Source organism: Podarcis filfolensis (assembly GCF_964270895.1).
Source record: "Podarcis filfolensis genome assembly, chromosome: 5".
NCBI classification, from domain to species: domain Eukaryota; kingdom Metazoa; phylum Chordata; class Lepidosauria; order Squamata; family Lacertidae; genus Podarcis; species Podarcis filfolensis.
In genome coordinates, this window is record NC_139608.1 from 79,196,836 (window position 1) to 79,217,549 (window position 20,714).

Consider the following 20,714-nt stretch of genomic DNA (forward strand, 5'->3'; position numbering starts at 1 on the left):
TGGCCTTCCCATAGCTGAAATGCAGCCTGCTGTGCAAAGGTAAGAGTCACACCTATTGCTCCGCCTACTTTTTGCTCTGGTCTCATCCAGCATCAGCATCAGACACCTGGCCCTTGGAAGGCTGCCCTCAGGCTGAAAAGGGACCCCAATCCCTGATCTGCATGAAACTGTTGGGATATGATGTCCAAAGCTTCAGGGGTACATCTATCAATGTAATCGCTGTATGTGCACACTCATGATAACTGATCTTTGTGACCGAGTCACACTGAAACCAACAGAAGAAATTAGGTGCAACTCAAATATCCCAAGGCTTTGGATTGGGCTTAGTCATGGCTGCTTTTAGCTGGATTGGGGTTGCTATGCAGTACCAGTCAGAAATATGGAAGGAAGTTCAGCGAAGGATAAGCAAAACAAACAAGCAAAACTTCTAGTGCTAGCCAACACCAACATACAAATTTGTTTTAAAATCTGAAGGTCAGATCTGTGATGATTTAAAATAATAATTTCAGCAACCCAGGAAACTGTCTGACAATGGTTATCTGCTGCAATTCAGCAGAAGATAGTACAGACCCACATTTTATATCCCCTAAAAGGTACCGGCTCCTTCAAATATTATTGGATTCTGGCAACATCCCACCAGTGTGGAAATGGAATAATTGCTACTGGTTCCTTTTTGTTCTTTAAGAGCTTCATATTTGACACCTGCAGAGCCTCATATAAGATAAGAATTCTGTTGGGGGTGGCATTTTATGCCTTTTTACTTTCGCTACAAATTATATCATGGCTAGATGCAATTAAATGAGATCTTGCACCCTGGAACCACTTTTGGAGAGAAGAGGTTATTTATTCAGAAAGAAAATTAAACTTGGGCAATCACTTTTTAAGATCTCCCCCTGTTAGATTTTTTTTTTTGTATCTGCATGAAAATGCAAAGATCCCCGGGGTCCAGTTTCTTCTCCTGCTCGAGCCAGGTGCAAGGTCATAATTTTGTGTTTGCCATCTCACAGTATGCCGGCATGGAAATGAATGAACGTGTCGGCACCTTCTCCCCAGGATCAATTATGATAACAAGCTTAATTTTCCCAGAGCTGCTGAGCATCTCAGAAAAGAAAGAAAGCTGGCCGCCATCAGCACCTACTGGTTTTCTCTACCAAGATAACGAGACTTAGGTTTGAGAGATTGCTTGGAAGTCCCTTGAATAAGCCAACATCTCCCCAACACTCTTCGAAAGTGCTGTTAACTACAACTCCCCAAAGGGGAAAAAAATGTTAGGATCAAACGAGCATGATGGCAACAGCCACACTTGTTTACATAGGTGTCTGCCTCATTCACGTGTAAAACAGAATAGTTGGATGTCATCCTAGACCAAATGATTTGAATAATTTATTTTATCTAACTAATGGACAGAAAATTGGAAGTCCTTTTTATTTTTTTGTCTTTCTCTCCCCTTTCCTTCCCTTTTTTCTTCTTTGGTGTCCTCTGCTCTGGGCCGTTAATGGGGCCCACAGGAAGGTGGTGGATAGTTGCTGGAAGAACCCTGAAGTAAGGAAGTGAAGATCTCCCAGGGTGAAAGACTGGGAGAAGGAAGGAACATTCCCAGGTGAGAACTGGGAGGGTCCACCACTTTCTGTAAATGAAGAGCTACCTTTGAGAGAGGTGTCTACATTTTCTTTTCTCTTCCTTTCTCTGCTTTGTTTTTATTCAGTTTCTTTTCTTTTATTGTATTATGAAAAAGCTTTAATAAAATCTTATGGGGGAAAAGACATTTATCTCTGCCATTAAGCCCACAGAATATGCTGCCCAGAGCCTGTCTCTTCACTTCACACTTGTTTAATACCTGCTTTCTTCAGTCTCCAAAACATTACAATGATGGATAGGACATTTGAAAACAAGTTAATGGTGCCATGTGCTCAGCTTCTCATACTTAGGGATGGACAGATCTGTCAATTTTGGTTTCTCTCAGTTTCCCATTCTTTCTCTCTGAAGTTCAATTCGCCACAGTTTCCTTTTTTTTTTAAGTCCTCAAGAAAAGTTTCCCACATTTAAATGCTCATTTCTCCCAAAACATACATCTTCTGTATGTAACTTTGTCTAACATTAACACATATTTGTATGTTGTGTTCACAATTATGTGCATTTCTGGGCACACTTTCCCCTAAATATACACATTTTTTGCACACAATTTTTTGCTAGAGAACTGCACCACAAAATTCAGAGAAATTCAATTCACATATTGTTTGGGGAGGTGTGGATTAGGTAGGTTGGCCTAAAAATGCAAACTAACAACTTTCTCCTCCATCCCAATACACCCTCCAAGGCAGGAGTGCCAACAAATAAAATATTGTAGAGGCCCAAGTAAGCCCCACCCCTCATAATCGATCACATGATGCAGTGCACACATATCATATGAATGGGAATACCCATCAACTTTGTGAGGGCCCAGCCCCCTCAAATGTTTTATTGTGGGGGGTCTAAGCCCCCATGGCCCCTAGGAGTTGGCTCCTGTGCTCCAAGGTGTTTTCCTCTAGCTAAATTCTTTTCTACCACTTGGTTGCTTCATTGACTACCTCTGAGAAGTTGGTTGCTGCAAAGATAAGTTAGAACATCCTTTAATCCCAATTTTCAAAGACCTGTCTGACTTCAGACTGAATAGCCATTCTTTGGGTGGCTCTTTTCAGAAGGAACGTTCTAGGGTCTTCGGTGACTAACTCACAGGCAGCCTCTCCCTGTGTGGCACCCACACAAAGTGAGAAAAAGTCAGCTCAGCTCCTCCTATGGATCAGGATGCAATGAGGTGTAAGAAAGGCCAAGCAAGGGTCAGGAACAACCATTGTCTTACTGTCAGAACACTAATCACTCTCCCCCAACATCAATCTCCCATCCCTGGCGGCAGAGCAAATTCCAGCCAGTGAATAGAAAGTTAATTTTTCACATATCAGTAAATACCGACCAAACCCATCAGTTCCCAGGCAGTACTTGGGAGAGAATGAGAAAATGAAACATGGCTCTATTTCCAGCAGATAAAAAAACTATATCTATACTATTCATTTATATTAAACCGAATTTTTCCTGGGAAGTAATTGCTAGCAATAGGCACTTCAAGAGTGAAGCCAGTGGTAATATTTACTGCACAGAGCAAATATGCACAAGGTCTGGGTAAGCTGCAAAAACACATTAAAACATCCCATCTTTAAAAGAACAGATTACGGATTTGGAGCTCTCTTGTGAAATGATTCGTTATTTAAAAATAAGAGACAAAATTGAAAGAATGCGCTTCATTCTCCAAGACAAAAATGAGGATGCAGGAAAGGGATCTCCTATTCCCAGATTTGTACATTGTCTGCTGTAGATTTTTTCTCTGCATAGTGCAGGAATGGGCAATTGTCCCTCCTAGGAGAAAGTAATGTAAGACTCCAGCAGATATACCCTAATTTATTCTATTTTCACTCTTCTTCTTTTTAGGTGATGAATCATGTGGCAGTGCATAGGAAGCTCTGAGCAGAGCCCCTGCTTCAGATGTGCTTTAGGGTCTTTCAGAAGCCCATCCCTTTCCATCCCATGAAGAATTTTTCTCTGGTGGGAAACATATGACTTGAGGTCAACAACTATGCTCACCAGCACACTCACAATGAGAATACATTATGACCTGGCCTGGTAAGTGCACTGTGGTGAGGACAAAGTGACTGGTAAGGGCACCTTTTTAACTTTGTTCTGAGTTTCTCACTGCTTCTGAGCACTTCCCAAACCCAGTGTGACTGGCAAGAAGAGCTTTTGCCCCCCCCCAACATCGAAATATCCGCAAATCTGTAGGCAAAATCTGTATGAGAACTTTCAAGTCTAGGATGCAATTACCGGTATTCACTTTGAATGGCAACTGGTTCCATTGCCATTTGGAATGCGAATGCTTCAGACTTGTTTGTGTCTCTTGTCTTGACAGTAATGCTTTTGGTTGGTGTGGGATCTCAAAAGCTGTCGATTGTCAAACTCTACCACTGCATTGTTGGTGAGTCTTGGTGAACTCTCTTGGGAGTGGCTAGGGGTGTGGTTAAAGGGACAAAAAATTAGAGAGAGGTTTTCTGGTGTTCTCTGATGCTCTTTGAGATGCTTGTACTTTCCACTGCCTTATCATAATTCCACCTGTTTGACAGATTTTGAAGCGCATAACTTGTGTTAATCACAGTACAATTTGATCTTCACATTTTTTTCTGCTGATATTTTATTGGTATAGATTAGTTTGAGAAATACAGCGGTACCTCAGGTCACATATGCTTCAGGTTACATATGCTTCAGGTTACAGACTCCGCTAACCCAGAAATAGTACCTCAGGTGAAGAACTTTGCTTCAGGATGAGAACAGAAATCATGCTCCGGTGGCGTAGCGGCAGCAGGAGGCCCCATTAGCTAAAGTGGTGCTTCAGGTTAAGAACAGTTTCAGGTTAAGGCTTCCGGAGGCGGCGCGACCGGTAATGGCTGCCTTCTCCGAGTAAGGAGAAGGGAGCTCCGCTGTAAACGGGTCGTCCGCTACGGCGAAGCGGAGACCCATTCAGGAAAACCACAGGTGGCAGAAGCCTGTGGTCTCGGGACCCGGCGGGCGCCAGAAGCAGCCCCCAAAACGCTGAAGGGACCCCGTAAGGGGCTCCGGATCGCGGAGGGGGTAGCGGCGCTGTGGGTCGTTGCGCAAACAGCGAAGTGAAGCCGCGTTGCTGTTGCCGGTCAGCGCTGTCCTTTCTTCCTGCAACTTTTCTGAACTTTGGAAACTACAACCCGTGAGTAAATTTGGACATTGAAAACTTTCTGAAACTTTTGTCAACTTTCTGAAACTTTTTGAGAACTTTATGAAACTTTTAAAACTTTTTTAAAAAAGTTGAAATCTGGCTGAAAACGGAGTGAGGATAAGCAGGAAGCCCATCTCCCGCTATACTGAACTTTAAGCAAAGAGCAGGAGGAGTGGAGACAAAAAGTTATGCGTTAACTAAATGCTGGCACCCTGTTAAAGCAGTTTTCTGAGTGAAAGACTTTGAGCTATTGACTTTTGCTGGTTATATTCGGGGTGCATTGATATCCTTCTTCTGTGGCACCAGTGGATTATAAAATAAATAAGAATCTCTGGTGCTGGAGCTGCCTGGATGAGCACCAGTTTGCAACTTTGGATACATTGAATTCAGGTTTTGAAACATTCTGAGTTGGAACTGGATACTTTGAAACTGTTGCAGTCAAGGCACTGTAAGAAACACTGTTTCGCTTTAAGTTTTACTCTGCTAAAAATAATACATTGTGGAGGCGATGGACATGGATTTAAATTTATAAGTTTAACTTGGATTTGATCTTTTCCCTGAAGACGTATTAAGCTCCCTCTAGAGGATTTTGGACTTACAGCAGTGACTTTGTTTTACTTTCCCTTTCCCGGCCTCTGTTTGACTATTGTATCTGGGACTCTGCTTTCTCATGGGAACAACTTGGATTGACCTTGGATTACAGATAACTTTGGAATGAGTGGCGCAAGGAGAAGAGGAAGGACTAAACAAACAACTCTAACTTTATCTGCAGCCTCACAGCGTAGATCTTCTGTGCCGGCCTTGCCTTCCACTTTGCCTCCAGACATAGAGGCGGCCTCCCTAATACAGGCAGGGGAGGGTGAGACAGAGGAGCTGCACCTGGGAGATATGGCTTCAGGGACAAGTAGCTCTGTCTTGGAGAAAATTTTGGAGAAACTGGAGGCTCTGGACAAGAAGGCTGATTTGCATACAGCTAAAATTGAACAGAACACAGAAAGCTTGAATAAGCTGACTGGACAAGTTGCACAGAATGCCCAGTCTATTGGAGAATTAAAGGAGGCTGTAGGTGAAAATCGTAAACTGGCTGAAGATACTAGTCAAAGATTGGAAGAACTTGAGAAAGAAGTAAGACCACTCAGCAAACAAGTTGGAGAACATCAGATTTACTTTTTGATGACAGAACTGCGAAACAGGGAGACCAACTTGAGGATACGGTCAATACCAGAGGTGGAAGAAGATAATTTTATTGAATTTCTAACTAAGGAATTTGCCAAGTTTTGGAAGTTAGAGGAAAAAGACTTTAAAATTGTATCTGCTTTCAGGCTTGGCAGAGTCAGAAGGACAGAGAAGCCCAGAGATTGTTTGATAACACTGAGATCAAAGGAGGAAAGGGACAAGATTTTGGGCCTGCACTACGAAAAGTCACTAGACATTTTGGGCAAGAGAATTGAAATCTACAAGGACATTCCTAAGCAGTTGCTGGACCTTAGATCTAACTACACGGAATTGGCAAGACTGTTGAGAAGCAACGCAATTATCTTCAGGTGGGAGTTTCCACAAGGATTATCCTTTACCTACAGAGGGAGAAAGATCAAAATCAAAACAGTGGAAGATAGAGACAAGTTTTTGGGAGCACACGGAGAAGACCTCCACAAAGGACTTGGATTGCCAGCGCCAGAACTTCCAGAGGAGCCCGCCCCCTCGGATCCTCAAGGACCGGAGAACAAGGTACCACCCCAGAAAGAATAACCAGACCTATCCAGGATGTCTCTGCAGCTTTTGAGCTGGAACATAAATGGCTGTAACAGTCCCGAAAAAAGGTCTAAAATTTTTCATATTTTAAAAAAGGAACAATTGGACATTATATGCTTACAAGAAACACATGTGATTAGGCTCCATAGAAAGGTGTTAATAAATAAAAGGCTTGGTCAAGAATTTATATCATCGGATACAGTTAAAAAGAGAGGTGTAGTGATCTATGCAAAAGAGAGCCTTTCACCAAAATTTCTCTTTAAAGATGAAAGTGGAAGAATCCTCGCAATAGAAGTACAGTATCAAGGAGAAAAAATTTTGATATTAGGAATTTATGCTCCAAATGAAGGAAAATCGGATTTTTATAAGAAGTTGCACGAGACCATGCTGGATTATCTGGATTACAACAACGTCATCATGATGGGGGACATGAACGGGGTCGTATCAACAAATATGGATAAGTCACAGAACCAGAACATTACTAAAGAGGGAAGACTACCTAAGACTTTTTTTGAAATGACTGACAATATGGACTGGGTTGACATCTGGAGAGTTAGAAACCCCCTGGGAAGAGAAGGAACATTCTTTTCTGAAGCTCAACTGACTTGGACACGAATCGACCAAATATGGATAACTAGAAGTCTGGCACCTAAGGTGAGGAAGGTGGAAATCTGCCCCAAAACATGCTCCGACCATAACGCCTTGAGAATGGATATGACATTGATCCCAATCGGCTCCTTTAGATGGAAGATGAATGATGGCCTGTTTAGAGACCAAAGAATTGTAAAGAAGGCCCAAAAAACCTTAAAGGATTATTTTGAGATTAATTTGAACACTACGGTGGAAAAAAGAACTATCTGGGATGCAAGTAAAGCTGTGATGAGAGGGTTCTTGATTCAACAGAATTCCTTAAAGAAAAGACTGCAAAATGAAAAGAAAGATAAAATTCTGGAAAGTATCAAAGAGTTGGAGAAGAAGTTAAGATCTAACCCGAAGTCCCAACCGATTCTGAGAGAAATTAAACTTTATCAGGCGCAATATTCCAAGCTGATAAATCAGGAAATAGAATGGAAGATTAAAACAATGAAACAAAAAACTTTTGAATCGGCAAATAAATGTGGGAAACTGCTAGCTTGGCAGTTGAAAAGGAGACAAAGATTAAATACAGTAACAAACTTAGAGGTTGAAGGAAGGAACATTCAGAACCCGGGAGAGATTAGAAAGTGCTTCCAGAGGTATTTTAAAAAGTTATATACTCAAGGGCCACAAGATGAAATAGAGATTACACAATTTTTGGAGAGAAATGGATTAGCAAAGCTGTCAGAAGAAAATAGAACAATTTTAAATGGCAAAATAACACGACAAGAGATTGAACAGGCCATCCTGAGTCTGAAACAGGGCAAATCACCAGGGCCAGATGGACTGACCTCTAACTACTATAAGACATTGAAGGATTATTTGATACAACCTTTGTTGGAGGTCAGTAATGAAATAATGGAGGGGAAGAAGGCGCCTGAATCGTGGAAAGAAGCATTTATCACATTGATTCCAAAGTCAGAAACTGAAAAGACACAACTCAAGAATTACCGTCCCATCTCCCTTTTAAATGTGGATTACAAAATATTTGCAGATGTTTTGGCACGAAGATTTAAGAAAGTTTTAAGTGAGATAATCCATAAAGACCAGGCAGGCTTTCTCCCGGGCAGACATATGTTTACTAACACAAGGAACATCATAGACATATTGGAACTTTTACAAACAAACATAAACACTAAAGCAGTTTTAATTTTTATAGACGCGGAGAAAGCCTTTGACAACATATCTTGGAAATTTATGAAGGGGAATTTAAAAGAAATGGGAGTGGGACGGGGGTTTGAGAACGTGATTGAGGCAATATATTCAGAACAAAAGGCTAAACTGATAGTTAACAATGTGGTTACAGAAGAGTTTAAAATTGAAAAAGGTACACGACAAGGCTGCCCGATTTCCCCATTACTGTTTATTTCGGTTCTGGAAGTGCTCCTGAATATGATTAGGGGGGACCGGTTGGTGGAAGGGATTCAGGTCGGAGCGAAACAATATAAACTTAAAGCTTTTGCAGATGACCTAGTTTTGACATTACAGGAGCCGGAGTCTAGTTTGAAAAGAGTTCTACAACTGATTCAAAACTTCGGTCGAGTGGCAGGATTTAAGTTAAATAAGCAAAAAACTAAAGTTTTGGGGAAAAACATGACAGATATTGAGTTGGAACAGCTTCAGAAAGAGACAGAACTAAATGTGGTTAAAAAAGTTAAATACCTAGGGGTAAACATAACAGCAAAAAATCTGAGTTTATTTAAAGATAATTATGAAAAATGTTGGTCAGAGATTAAGAGAGACTTGGATAGTTGGTCAAGACTAAAACTTTCTTTGTTAGGCCGAATAGCTGCCATCAAGATGAATGTATTGCCAAAAATGTTATTTTTGTTTCAGACACTGCAGATTGTAGACAAGACAGAGTGTTTCCGGAAGTGGCAGAAAGATATTTCTAAATTTGTCTGGCAGGGCAAAAAGCCCAGAATCAAATTTAAAATATTAACAGATGCGAAAGAAAGAGGGGGCTTTGCCCTGCCAGATTTAAAGTTGTATTATGAAGCTGCAGCTTTCTGCTGGTTGAAAGATTGGTTACTTCTTGAAGATACGGATGTCTTGGATTTGGAAGGTTTTAATAATGCGTTTGGATGGCATGCATATTTATGGTATGATAAAGCTAAGATAAATAAGGCCTTCAAGAACCATATTGTCAGAAAATCAGTTTTTAATGTCTGGACAAAATATAAAGACTTACTGGAGAATAAAACTCCGAGGTGGCTGTCACCCCTGGAGGCTAAGGCTCGGAAAAGAGCCAATATGGAGGCCAACTGGCCAAAATATTGGGAGATAATAGAAAAGGATGGTGACAACTGGAAATTGCAGAGTTTAGAAAAGATGAGAGACAAAGTGCGAGACTGGTTACACTATGCTCAGATTAAAGAAGTGTTTAAAAATGACAAAAAGTTAGGATTCCAAGTGGAAAAGTCAAAGTTAGAAACTGAACTGTTAGAACCTAAGACTAAGGTACTTTCAAGAATGTATAACTTGCTGCTGAAATGGAACACACATGACGAAATGGTAAAATCAACAATGATAAAATGGGCGCAGGATATTGGGTATAATATTATGTTTGAAGATTGGGAAAGGTTGTGGACCTCTGGGCTGAACTTCACTGCATGTAATGCGTTGAAGGAAAATGTGATGAAAATGATGTATAGATGGTACATGACCCCTGTTAAACTGGCTAAAATATACCATTCGTCTGATAGCAAATGTTGGAAATGTAAGGAAAATGAAGGAACATTTTTTCACCTCTGGTGGACCTGCCCTAGAGTGAAGGCCTTTTGGGAGAAGATATATAATGAATTAAAAAAGGTGTTTAAATACACCTTTACTAAGAAACCAGAGGCCTTTCTCCTGGGTATTGTCGGCCAGAGTGTGTTAAAAAAGGACAGAACATTCTTTTTGTACGCAACAACAGCAGCAAGAATATTAATTGCCAAGAATTGGAAAACTCAGGAGCTACCCACTGTGGAAGAATGGCAGATGCAACTGATGGACTATATGCAATTAGCCGAGATGACCGGCAGAATTCGAGACCAGGGAGAAGAAAGGATGGAAGAAGACTGGAGGAAATTTAAGATTTATTTACAAAAATATTGTAATTTGGTTGAGTGTTGAATTGGATGCCAGTGCAGACAATTGTCTACCATTAAATTAGATTTAAGGCTGAATTATATGTCAAACCAAATTAAGATTATTAATTAAGATGAGTTAAATGATAATTTGTTTGAAATTAATTTAATAATGATGTAAGTGTATGCGGGAGGTGTGGGGGAGTCCCATGTAACAATTGAGAGATGTTAAATGGACAATGATAAGTTGTGCTTATCTAATATATGCTTTACTTGAAAACTTCAATAAATATATTATAAAAAAAAAAAAAAGAACAGTTTCAGGTTAAGAACAGAACTCTGGAATGAATTAAGTGCTTAACCCGAGGTACCACTGTATTTGTTGGCTAGCTAAACATGGTTGCTTTTGTGATCATCATTCTCATTTATCAAAGCATGTTTTGAGTGTGATTTGCTTAGGGAAATTTAGGATTTCCCTGGAAGTGACTCCCATTAAACTTAATGAGATTTACTTCTGTGTAGATCTGAGACATTCAACCTGTTACTTGGCTGAATGCTGTCATTTTGTTAGCTACTACCAATTATAAGTGCAGTTCTAATCAGGTCTATCCAGAAGTTAGTCTTACTGAATTCAGTGTGCCTTACTCCCAAGCAAATGGGGCTAGAATTGTAGCCTTAGGCAATGTTTTGATTTATTTGGTGTATTTACATATTTGGCATATTCACATTTACAATTGTTGCAGAACTGACATTTTGATGTTTGGGTTTACAGACTCTGAACTGCTTTGAGCATAATTTATATAAAAAGAAAAATAAATCATTATGGACCCTCTAACAATTATTTTTTGATATGTAAATATGTTATACCCCTTGGTGATAGGGGAAATGATTATTGATCTATTGACAGGAGCCTAATTATTTATCATGGGAACAAATATTCTGCAATATCTAAAGAATATTCCCTTCTAAATTTGCAAATAATAAACTAGAAGGTTTTTTGTTGATGGGGTCTGGGGGCCTTGAATTAGCCTAGATGCATGTAAAAAAACAAAGTTTCACCGTTCCCCCTGCCAAAAAAAAAAAAGAATAACTGTGATTGGAGTGCTCTGGAGAAATGATTTACTTTGATTAAAACCTAGATCTGTTCATCAGAATGAAAGATTTCCCCTCACCTCTTCTGCCCCTTCTCACTCATGCTCAGAGCATTCTCTGGGAAAGCTAATCTGTTTTGCTTTTTAAAAGTGCAGTGTTTTGGGGGCACCCAAGTCCACAGAGTGACTCAGGACTTTTCAGACACCTTTTAAATGATGCCATTTGACTTAGGAATGTGATAAACTTGCCTGAATTGTTCCCACCTGACTCATAATTCGGAAAGCAACAGAGGTGATGCACAACCCCTAATAAATACATTCAGAATACATAAAGTGAAAAGGACTTGTCTATGGAACTGCCTACAGAGCATCAAAGTGCTGACAGAACAGATTGAACATTTCTGCTATAGATGAACCCGGGAGGGTAAAACTAATAAGAACCAAAGATAATCAAATTTAATTTTTAAAAGGGACAATAAAACAATACTTAATGTAATCCCCAAACCATAAAATCTGGATGCACTCACAAAATTAACAACAATTTAGCAATTCTTTTCCTTGCTGAATTGCAATGAGAGCATAAACTAGACTACGAGGAGGAGTCGCGGAATGGTTAGCTCCCCTATCAAAACTGAATCTTGTTTTTAAACTTGCATGCAAAATGTAGCTTGAGTTTAGATGACATGGTACAAATTTGATGTAATGAATTATGAATGGAACATCTATATAAAATAGACCAATTCCTTTGTGCTGTGCACAGAAGTGAAGGCCTGGTCCTTTCTCCATCATGACCTCTGTACGCCCTTTCCCACAGAACAACTTTGTGAGGTGCATGGTCCCTCTCTTCCCTCAGACTGCAGGGAGATAGCGATCAGGGGCGTAGGAAAGGGGAGCAGTGGGGGCAGACCGCCCCGGGTGCTCTCACTGAGGGGGGTAACATTCAGCGCGCCACCCGCCTGCGACTCCCAAGCTTACCCCAAGCTGTCGGGGTAAAGTGGGGAGGTGGGCCGCTTTGTCGCTGTTCTGTACTCAAAATTATCAAAATACATTTAGAAGTGCATATTGTGAGGAGAAAACAAAGTTCAGAAGTGCATCAACTGAGAGAAAATTGTATTTAAATGTGAGTTTTCATGAAGATCAAAAACATGGCAGATCAATGCAGAATTTGGCGCAAGCAAAAGTGACCCAGACCTGAAATAGACAGATTCCCCCACTCGCAACACAATGTTTGCTTCTTCCACAAAGCCTTCAGATTTACCCCTCTGTTCTCAACCATAAGGACCCTGACCATTAGGTCCAGTCGTGACCGACTCTGGGGTTGCAGCGCTCATCTCGCTTTATTGGCCGAGTGAGCCAGCATACAGCTTCCGGGTCATGTGGCCAGCATGACTAAGCCACTTCTGGCAAACCAGAGCAGCGCACGGAAACGCCGTTTACCTTCCCGCCAGAGCGGTACCTATTTATCTACTTGCACTTTGAGGTGCTTTCAAACTGCTAGGTTGGCAGGAGTAGGGACCGAGCAACGGGAGCTCACCCCGTCGCAGGGATTCGAACCGCGACCTTCTGATTGGCAAGTCCTAGGCTCTGTGGTTTAACCCACAGCACCACCCGCGTCCCTGTTCGCAACCATAAATAAGGTTAAATACATATAACTGCATTTGTTCACATTCAGACCCCATATTACCCAGTTCCCCCCTCCCTATTGCTCTCTTCGGATCTGTTACCCTTGCTTATCCTCGCCCATAGTCCCAACTTAGACTGAAAGCACTGCACAACAGGGGCTTGTTCTTTGCTCATGTAACATTGCAAAGTGATAGATGGCCTATATAAATAAAAGAATAAGAATCATCATACACATTTGTATAATGCAGAGAAACTCTGCTCTTTAAATGCATGCACACTGTTTACAATTGATAATGCCACATGTTTATTGTGCCATTCAAATTCCAATAATTTTCATGCCTGAGCTTAAAAGTGAAATATGACAGCTCTGAAAGTCGCATGCCTCAGATACTTCATGCTCAGATACTTCAGCATGATGCTTAAATGGTTAGATGTCTTGATGCAATAATTTTACGTTCCAAACCACAACGGGAGGGAACCAAGTCAGGCTTCATGTTTTTAGTCTCTTTAGCCAATATTGTTAACTGGGAATGACTCCACACTAGTAAACTACGCCGCAGTTGTATTCAGAAAGCGAATCACTTTAAAATAAATAGATTTTAGAATGGAGACACATTGACTTGATGGATTCTAAAATAGAGAGAAGTTGAAGCAAAAGGTAAGCGAGAGGCAGATGTGAGAAATCACCAACCAGCCAGCATGCAAAAACTTGAAAGTCTCCTTTCTCTGTGTGATAGAGCCTCATAAATAAAAGCTACCAAGAAGTCTGCAAATTTAATTTTAATACCAAAATACGCTGGACAGCCTGCACCTGCCATTGCTTCACTTTCCCAGTGAAATATTAAATCAGATGCTTGATAAAATGCCAGAAGACCAGTGCTGTAATGAAAAGGAACACTTGTTAATATTACATCTGCCACTATACATTATATCACCTCAGCTAAACTATGGTGTTTTAGGATGACATTAGTAGCAGACTGATTTAATTTCAGTTTTAAAGGGGGAATATGCAATTTTAATTCCATTTACTTAGGACAGTGCCAATTTCAACTTAGAAATGCCAGACAGAAAAGGAATGGACAAATGAGGTGGCATGATTGAATATTGATAAGTCAATTTTTAATTTATCAAGGTTATAGAGAGGTGCTGTGCTTGCACCGCATACCAATGAGGAGCCTTGAGAGCTGAGAATTGGCAATGTGTGTCACAAACTGTACTCCAGGGCTGATGGAATGACACCGTGCTGGTTGTAATATTAGTGCTGGAAACCTAGAATGGAACTGTCGAGTGCAGAATGCGAGGTAACTGCAACAGGCTCCATCCTCCAAAAATGGCACCTGTGTTGCATTCTACACCTCCATAACATGCAGAAAGACTTCTCTCATTGGCTCCTGACAATTGCTGGAAGTGTAAACAGGTAGCTGACTCTTTCTTTCATACATGGAAGACTTCTAAAAAAGTGAGTGTATTTTGGGAAATTATACCCGACAAGATAAAAAAAAAAGTTTAAAATGAGTATAACAAACAGAGACTTCCGGGTTAGCGCCATCGGCGAATGGCAGAGTTCCTCCGATCGGAGGAACGGGCTCCGTGGAAATTGGGTCCTCCCGCCGCGGCGAAGGCGGGGACCCGCTAGAAATCCCAGGTGGAGGAAGCCTGGGAACGTGGGGTTCAGCAGGGCACCAGGAGCGCCTCCCCTACTCGCGGGGAACCCCATTTTGGGGCTCCGGAGCGAAGTGGGGTGAGCGGCGCAGTGCTGCGAACTGATTGCTACTTTCACGGAGGGAAGCCACATAGCCATTGCCGGAGAGCGCTGACTTTTTCCTGTCGACAATTGGACTCTAAACAAGTACCTGTGAGTAAAAACGGAAAATTGGATCAAGAAACACCCTAATTTGGCACCGAAGTGGGAAGGTTCAAAACAGGAAGTCCGCCTTCCGCTTTTTGTAAATAGACTGAAGCAAAAACCTTGTAAGCTAATAGCCTGGAAAGTTGTTTGTAAAGGTCGAAATTTCCTTCATTTATAACCACTAAAACCCCCTTGGAAGCAGGAGAAAAGGGGGGTGGAATTTGACTGTTTAAGCCTGCAGGAGAGGGAGTAAAGGAAAATAAGTTTCCACCGTCTCAAACCTGGGAACGGGGTGTCAGAGACAGAAATTGTTGGAGACGTTCATTGACTGTGAATGGAACATTTTGACAGATAGCTAAAAAAGAGAAACAAACTGATTTCAATGTTGCCTTCTGCATTCTAAAGAAACAAAATATTTGAAAATTGAAAGTAACTTTCTTTTGTTGGACATGCTTTAAAAAAGATGGACACAAATAGAAATTGTCTCCTCTAGAGGGAGCTTGTCAAATTGTTGCTGCAATTTACTTGGCGACTTTACAGCTGCGAGATTAAGATCGTGGGACCAGTCTTTTGACCTTGAATAAAAATGTGCCGGGAGGAAGTTTTGGTACTTGCTTTTTGCAAGACAAATGCTTTGCTGGAGCAGTTGCATGAGAAGATGGGTTTGATGAATGAGAAGTTGGATTTGATGACTGCTGTAGTCAGTGAATGTGGACAAACAGGGAATACTGACACAGAAACCATACAGCAACCAACTCAGGAAACTGGTTCGACTGGGCAAGTGCAGGGGCAGATGATAATGGAGGAGGTTGCGGTTGCACCTCAAGCAATACAAATGGAGAGACCTGAGGCCCTGCAGGAGCATAAGCCGCTGTTTTGGAAGATTGAAGTTGGAGTGGGCCAGGGGGAGCCTGGAGCTGAGGAGGCTCTTAACTTTGGAGGGACTTTGAAATATGCTGTTAAATATTTTTTGGATTATATGGATGACTGTGGGGAGTGGGACTGTGGGAAATGGGCTGGTCTGATGAGGGGAGATGGAGATAATTATGGGCTGGAATCTCCCAGAGACCTACTCCTCATTGAGAAAGGAAAGAAATCAAGAAAGAAATCAACAAAAGACAAGGAAAAGTGCAAGTATAAACAAGAAGAAGAAAATCCGCAGAAGGGGCATGGAAGAGACTTAAGGGCCTCGGACATAAGATCACCAGGTTGATGGACTGGATGGAATGGACAGTAAGGGCTGACATAACCCGAGACCAGGAAGAAGGGACGTTGGATGAAAATTAGAAGAAAGTCTGTAAAGAATTTTTTTTTATTTTCAGAATTAGTGTAAAATTAATGAATATTAGGGAAAATGTTGGAATGAAATTATCTGGCCTTAGTAGAAATGATATAAGGAGTTACGTATAAATAAGTATTAAATTTTAAACTTTAAGGTATTTTATGGTAAGATAAGGTTAAACAAATTAAGGTAAATAAAGATGGAAAGAATTTGCTGAAACAACTAATTAAGCTAGAATACAAAAAGGGAGGTGTGAGGAGGTCAAGGAAATAAGCAAATGAAAGATGTAATATGGGATTTGTATTTTTCTTTTTTGTTGTAGTTTTTGTATTGGTTTTTATGTATTTTTTTCTTCTTTTTTCTTTTTTTCTTCTCTCTTCTGTATTTTTGAAACTCTGAATAAACATCATTTTAAAAAAATAAAAATAAAATGAGTATAACAAACAAACAAACAAACAAAACAAACAAACCCTGAAGTGTTTTTGTTAGGGATTAGAGGGGCAGAAATCCCACACTCCAGAACTGCTGAAGTTGTTCATGTATGCAACAGCAGCAGCTAGAATTCTTTATGTGCAGAAATGGAAGGAAGATGTTCCCACAAAAGAAGAATGGATAAGTAAGATAATGAACTACTGTATGCAGAACTGGCAAAAATAACAGCAAAAGTAAGATAATCTAATGATGAGTGTTTTATGGAAGAATGGATGCCTTTTCCAGACTACTTAAAGAAATACTATAGTATGATGAACTCATGAGCAGGATTTGAGCTATGAGCCACAGAAGTAATTAGATTACAGTGGTACCTTGGGTTACAGATGCTTCAGGTTACAGACTCCACTAACCCAGAAATAGTACCTCGGGTTAAGAACTTTGCTTCAGGATGAAAACAGAAATCGTGTGGCGGCTGCGTGGCGGCAGCGAGAGGCCCCATTAGCTAAAGTGGTACCTCAGGTTAAGAACAGTTTCAGGTTAAGAACGGACCTCCAGAACAAATTAAGTTCTTAACCCGAGGTACCACTGTATTATACTGTGGTTGTGATTTACTATAAAGAAGAAGGGGAGAAACAACTACTCCACGGAAAACAGGTTGGGAAGTTCACAAAAATAAGAAAAAAGACGTAATTGTGTTTTGATTATATAAGCTAAAAATGTTGAAATTTAATAAAATGTAACTGAAGAAAACTACTTCTCCCATTGGCTGATATGGAGCAGGGGGCCACACATTAGAATGTCATGACACAGGAGCGTCACATATTTTGAAAGAGGAGGGGAGAATGTAGCACAGGGATGCTGTTTTCATCAGCAGCCCCGTGTCATACCAAACGGACATTCCACCCTAAAAAATGGCACTGGTGCAGTCCAAATTAAGCATTCGTAGAGTTCAATGGAAAAGACTACTATACATGCTTGATTCTCCCATTGTTATCAATGGGGCAAAATGTGCTTAGCTGGATGGCTGATTTCAGGAGAGCTTGTACAGTCAGCACTTCCCAGATAATTTATGCTAAAGTTTGCAATATTTTATTATATTCCCTTAATCTCTCCAGTTTTGGAAGTCAGGCAAGGTTTTGCCAAGTGGCAAATCTGGAGCACACGATTTTAAACGGGTTAATGTAGAAATTAAAGTGTCAAAAGGTTTGTGGTTTTTGAAACGTCATTGCTTCAAACCCCTTCATCAGAAGGCAGCTAAAAATATCTTTTGTATTTACCAAAAGGTGTTAATTGATTTGAATTGCCTGTTGCTGTTTTCATACCTCGTATTTACGCCTGCTTTTATGTTGTATTGTTTTCACTGTAATTGATTATTATTTTCCGCACGTATGCTGTCTTGAGCAATTTCCCATGGGAAAGGTGGCCTATAAATACTATGCAAATGCACGCAGAATCAAGTGCTATTGTTATCCAAACATTTAGTCATCACACACACACATGCACACACACACAAACACCAACAGATTGTGCATCAACACTTTGTAGCTCGTGATGCTGGATCTGTTTCAATTATTGTCACCTAGGGATGTGGACCCATTGCTTGGGTAAGTGTGGTTGATCACCTGCCTTTTGACGCTGACCCATCTTAGCTTCTTAGAGCTTGCCAAATAGAATTGCTTGCATGGATCCAGTGAGTAATTAATGCTTCCTTGGAGGAGGGGTGTTGAAGTAAGGGCAGCAAAAACTCGGCTAATAAGCTCAAATCAATAGTGTTGACTGCAGTGTCCTTCTGGAATGGCTCAGGGAGCTAGGGGTTGGAGCACTGTACTTCAGTGGTTTGGGGTTTCTAAAGCAGATGGGGGGGGGCTCCAGAAGGAGAGAAGTCTCCCCACTTTGGGCAGTTGCCTTCCATCTCATGCAGTGGGGCAGAGCTAGTGCACAGTGGTACCTCGGGTTACAGACGCTTCAGGTTACAGACTCCACTAACCCAGAAATAGTACCCCAGGTTAAGAACTTTGCTTCAGAATGAGAACAGAAATCACGCGGCGGCGGCATAGAGGCAGCAGGAGGCCCCATTAGCTAAAGTGGTACCTCAGGTTAAGAACAGTTTCAGGTTAAGAACGGACCTCCAGAACAAATTAAGTTCTTAACCCGAGGTACCACTGAATTCATTCCCACAGGCCCATCTTGTCTGTTTTCAGACCCTGACATTAGAACACCTGACAAGGGCTATGAACTTTCTTCAGGGAAAAATCTCTCATAGTTTTAAAGCCAGCATCAAGGCAGTTGATCTGGGTTTTATTCAGCAATTTCCTCAAAAAGCTTGTTTGCCTTCCTCTGTTCTCATAGAAGCAGCGGGAGATCCTGCTAACACAGACTTTAAAAGTTTATTTTGGATGGATTATGGCTTTCCTTTTAAATATCCTATGAGGTGGGCTGATCAAGTTCCCTTCTCTAACAAAGCCTATCATTCTTTGTGACGGTCTCAAGGCTTTCACCTTAAAACCAGACAGATGGATGTTTGAGGAACCGGCTTACAGAAAACAAACCCTCATGTAGTTAAAATTTCCATTTTTTCCATCTCTTGTCTATCCCATCACTATGACAGGAGACTGAGAGGAGATATGATAGCCATCTTCAAATATCTCAAAGGCTGTCACATGGAAGATGGAGCAAGCTTGTTTCCTCCTGCTCTGGAGGGTAGGACTCAAACCAATGGCTTCAAGTTACAATATAGGAGATTCCGACTAAACATCAGGAAAAACTTTCTGACAGTAAGAGCTGTTCAACAGTGGAACAGTCCCCCTTGGGAGGTTGTGAACTCTCACTCCTTGGAGGTTTTTAAGCTCAACTGCTCCCTTTGACACACTGCCCCAGTAGGGTTTTTCAGATGTTCAATTAGGGTAGACGGAACATGCACAATGTGTCTTATGAACAGCCTCATTTGTTCCACAGATAGAAGAGAGACCTCTCTGCATGATCAGAAACCCTGCCTTATCATCTGTATCTGTAAGAGACACTCTTCAATCTTCAAACCACCAATTATAATTGGGAGGCAGAACCTGCCATTGCAATTCCACTTCCTTTTAATACCTTCTACCCTAGCTGAATATCTGAAAAGTCCCAAAATCTCTCTAATGATGGTCTCAGGCATATTCTGTGCTCAGCCACTTCAATCTATGGAACCTGAACATTTACAAGCACTACATAATGTTGATTCTGCATGTGTCTTTCAGCCTTTCAGTGTGGCAGCACCTATACTTTGGAGCTCCCCACTTATTAACATTAGACAGATTTAATACTCCTGCTAAAAAGCTTTCTTTTTATTTCAGCAAGCCTATCTGAAGACATAATTTAGTTATGTATACTTGGTTTTTAAATACCACCGATTTTATCTGCATATTAGTGATAATCATCTTACTGTTTTATGTACACTGCTTAGATATCTTTCGAGTAAGCAGTTTATGAACCTTCTTAAATGAATAAAATAGACAAGCAGACACAATGTCATCTGCATATAGGCCATTTGTCTCAATGAGAAATAAGCTTTAAATCAGAGGTACAAGGAGATGTTCTTGGGAATAATCCAACTCAAAGTTAAGCACCTGTCCACAGGATACATTTAGGAGCATGCTTAACTCTTCCATTTAAACAAATAGAATGTAAACATGCTTAGCTTGGACTTGATCAGGTCTCCTATATGTTGGATATGCACACTTAGGACTCAAGTCTACGGGGAAAAATGTATCATATTGATGCAGAAGCCAATGGTGGACGAAGAGGGGCCAAAGGATGCTCAGACGGATGCAACCCTATTGTCCTATTGCATGCTGACGTTGTTTAGTTTGCTAAATATGCACATCAGGGCCCTGATAGGATAGGCTATTGTGCCAAGAGTTTGGGAGGGCTATCTTAACTCAGCATAAATTCAGTGCATTAGATGAGCAGAAGGCTTGAATCTCTTAATGAGTTCAGTAACTAGGGAATGATACCAACTTAAAAGAAGTTATGAACCCAGTCCTTCTTCACTCCTTATTAATTGAAAACAAGACTTTTGAATCCTGAATTTATAATGAACAGCTTTTAATTTCCCCCAGACTTCATGCTTCTGAGAGCAAGGGCTTCACTTTGTACAGCTCCGTGAAAATGGTCGGTGGGACTTAATGATGCATCCCCCTCTCTTGATAATAAAGATCGAGTCATA

General features: G+C 40.8%; 1 long non-coding RNA gene across 1 annotated transcript in view; it reads left to right on the plus strand.

The window, feature by feature from the left end:
• Positions 1 to 20,714, plus strand: part of LOC310763094 — a 117,671-nt gene that overhangs the window by 79,688 nt on the left and 17,269 nt on the right. The window contains exon 2 of the long non-coding RNA XR_014548476.1: positions 3,463 to 3,686. This is a non-coding gene — a long non-coding RNA (uncharacterized lncRNA). The remainder of the gene's footprint in view (positions 1 to 3,462; positions 3,687 to 20,714) is intronic.